The sequence below is a fragment of the Prionailurus viverrinus genome, chromosome C1 (assembly GCF_022837055.1).
Source record: "Prionailurus viverrinus isolate Anna chromosome C1, UM_Priviv_1.0, whole genome shotgun sequence".
NCBI lineage: Eukaryota > Metazoa > Chordata > Mammalia > Carnivora > Felidae > Prionailurus > Prionailurus viverrinus.
In genome coordinates, this window is record NC_062568.1 from 179,614,372 (window position 1) to 179,618,059 (window position 3,688).

The following is a 3,688-nucleotide window of genomic DNA, read 5'->3' on the forward strand; positions in this document are numbered from 1 at the left end:
CCCCCTACAGTCACTACCTGGACCTGGTCATCATCACCTAAAGCTCCTCTACTTTCTCTATTTCTAAAATCACTAATTCTAGGGCTCCTGGGTGGCTCAGTTGGTTGAGCGTCGGACTCCTGATTTTTGGCTTTGTCATGATACCAGCCAGGGTCGTGGGATAGAGCCCTGTGTTGGGCTCCATGCTGAGTGTGGAGGCTACTTAAGATTCTCTCTCTCTCCCTACCTCTATTCCTCTCCCCCACTCATGCATAAAATAAAATAAAATAAAATAAAATAAAATAAAATAATTCTAATAGTCCACTTTCTGACCACAATCACCTATCTTTCCAACTCACTTATTAAACCAGCCTGACTGCAACTGTCCTTCCCTTTGTTTGAAAAGATTATTGATCACTTCACTTCCTTTCTATTACCCCCTTCCTGTCTTTACTTCTCTGTTTATATAGCTTAGCGGTCATGGTCCATCATTTCACTCGCTCTTAGAATTACCCTGAACTCTCTCCTTGAATACACTCTTTCCTTGTCTTCAAAGACATCACTCTCCCAGTTTCTCTTATTTGTCTGGCAGCCCTTCACAGACATTTTTACTGGCTCCTCCCTCTTCTATTACTAAACCTTTAAATATCAGAGTGTTTCAGGGATCTGTCCTAGGGGATTTTCTCTTTTCATTCAATACCCTTTCCTTAAGTAATCGTAACTCTTCCCATGGGTTCAATTACCATCAGTGTGCATATGCTCCTCAAATTCATACCCGAGTTCAGTTTGTTGTTTGAGCTCCAGATTGATATACCTAACTGCTTACCTGACATCTTCAAATGAATATCTCCAAGGTACCTCCAGCTCAGCGTGTTCAAAAGTAAACTCATCACTTTCCCATTAAATATATTCCTTCCAGAAACCTGAGTCACTTTTGACTCCCTCTCTTACATCTCGCCATATTTAAATAATCTCCCCATATTTAAATACGATTTGTTAATTCTATCTCCAAAGTATTTCTCAAAATTTGTCCACTTTTCTCCATCTCTACTGCCACCTCTTTGGTCCAAGTCACTATCATTTTTTGTTCAATAAGTATTTACTCAATATCTACCATGTGCCATGACCTGTAAGTGCTAGAATATACAGCTGCAAAGGAGCCTTTTGCCTGGATCACTTAAATAACTGGTTACATTGAATTCCTTTTCTCCCCTTCTAGTCTATTTTCCACATTAGAAACAATGTTCTTGTTTTGTTTTGTTTAAACGTAAATCTGATGTAAGTCTGATTTTCTCTTCCCGTAAGTGGCCTGAGGTGATCTCTGAAAATGGTTTGCTATTCACTTGACCCAGAAAACCCGACAAAATCATGCAAATTAAGAGGTTCAGATATTCGTGTTCACTTTAAGAATACACGTGAAATTTCCCAGGCCATCAAGGGTATGTATATCTGAAAATGTAACTTTGTAGAAGCAGTGTGTGCCATTTTGTCACCACAAGGGTAGAGTTGGTAGGTGTGGGTGTGACCAGGCCAAACGGTGGGGCTGGACACAGAGTCGGTGGCCCAAAAAGAGTGCCGAATTTTTACTGCATATGCTTAAAAATGCAGAGAGTAATGCTGAACTTAAGAGTTTAGATGTAGATTCTCTAGGCATTAGGCACATCCAGGTGAACAAAGACTCCAAAATGTGGCATAGAACTTACAGGGCTCATGGTCAGATTAATCCATACGTGAGTTCTCCCTGCCACATTGAGATGATCCTTACTGAAAAAGAGCAGATTGTTCCTAAACCAGAAGAGGAAGCTGCACAGAAAAAAAAGATATCCCAGAAGAAACTGAAGAAACAAAAACTTATGGCCCGGGAATAAATTCTGCATAAAATAAATGCAAGTAAAAATAAAAACAAACAAACAAAATGTAAAACTGATTTTGTCATCTCTTGATGAAAGGATTACACTAGATTATGTATGTAAAGGACTTAGGGTCTGGCACATGATAGTTGATAAATGCTAATCAGTGGATATATGTTGAATAATTCAGTAAATGATTTTGGAGCAACTGGCCAGCCATTTAGAAAAAATACAATTTTATCCCAACCTCACTCCTTAGAGCCAAAATATATGGGGGGAATGAAACCATAAAAATACTTGAAGAAAACATGGGAAAATATTTGTATAATCTTAGAGTTGAAGAAAGTCTTTCAAAACATGTCCCAAAAGTTAGAAGCCACAAAGAGAAAATAGTAACCACATACAAATGTAAACATTCTGCATAGCAAGAAAGGCCATACATAAGACCAGAAGACAAATAACAAATAGTGAGAATATTTATAATACTTAATTAAAAAGAGTTAATAACAAATATCTAACTAGCTCCTATATCAACAAGAAAATATTAACAACACTAGAAACAGGTCAAGCTGCATAAATAGAAAATTCACAGTCTAAGGTCTGCAAGTGTCTAATAGCCTAAAGAAAATAGAAATAAAACAATAAGCTATTAAGTTTTACCTATAGGTTGGCAGAGATTGGAAAAATAGACTACATTCTGTGAAACGGGCACTCACCTGCACTTTTGGTAGAGCATATATTTGAACAATCTTTCTGGAAATAGTTTGGCAATGGGGAACATAATATTAAACGTGCTTACCTCTTCATATAGTAATCCCACTTCCAGAAATTTACTTTAAGGATATCACTTAAATGGTTCAAAAAGATCTATGCTGAGAAAGTTCACTGCATACTTTGTAAAATCGAAAATAAATATTTATTGAAACAGCAACGATCTTCTTTGGCCCTGTTCATGATACTGGGGCTACAGAAATTACAACAGAGAGATAAAGTTCCTTTTCTCATGGAGTTTACATTTTGTGGGTTAGAAAGACATTAAACTAATAAACAAGATACCTTCAAATAGTGAAAAATGCTTTGAAAACATAAAACCAGGTGTAAGAATGCAACAAATTAAAAAGAAAAGGTGTTTTAATATATAACAGAAGAAATTTTTCCTGATGTGAAGAGCTATGGAGGACTGAATCTACACATTAAAAGGACATACTATGTTGCAAGAAAAACCAAGAAGGAACAGTTGAAATAAAGATACATCCTGATTAAGTTCTTCAGCTCTCAGGATGAAGAGGGAATTCTTTAGTCATACAGGCAGAAAAAGCAGATCACTTACAAGAAGGAAGAATCAGGCTGGTCTCAGACTTCTCCATGGCAGCATTCGGTGGCTGCAAAGTTTCTAGGGAAATAAAGTGAGCCCAAGAATATAATACCTGGTCAGGTTTTCATTTAGGTAAATAAGCCAACAACACACATTCTTAAACAAGAACTTGGGGAGTAAATAACATGCAATCCCTTCTTGAAAAAACAACTTGGGGTGAAATCACACTAACCAAGAGATGGATGGAAATGCAGGGGTAAGAGTAAAGCAACATTCAACATCAGAAAAACAATGAGCATACCTCATTTTACTGCACTTCGTTTTACTGCACTTCATAGTTTTTTAAATAAATTGTAGTAACCCCGCATCAAGCAAGTCTATTGCACCATTTTTCCAACAGCATTTGCTCATTTTGTGTGTCAGTGTCACATTTTGGTAGTTCTTGCAATATTTCAAACTTTTTCATTATTATTATATTTGTTATGGTGATCTGTGACCAGTGGTCTTTGATGTTACTTTGTAATCGCTTTGGGGCACCATGAAC

At 36.8% G+C, this 3,688-nt stretch overlaps 1 pseudogene; it reads left to right on the forward strand.

Annotated features, from left to right (window-relative positions):
• Positions 1-1,306: 1,306 nt before the first annotated feature.
• On the forward strand, positions 1,307-1,847 carry LOC125173895 (60S ribosomal protein L17-like; annotated as a pseudogene).
• Positions 1,848-3,688: the final 1,841 nt, after the last annotated feature.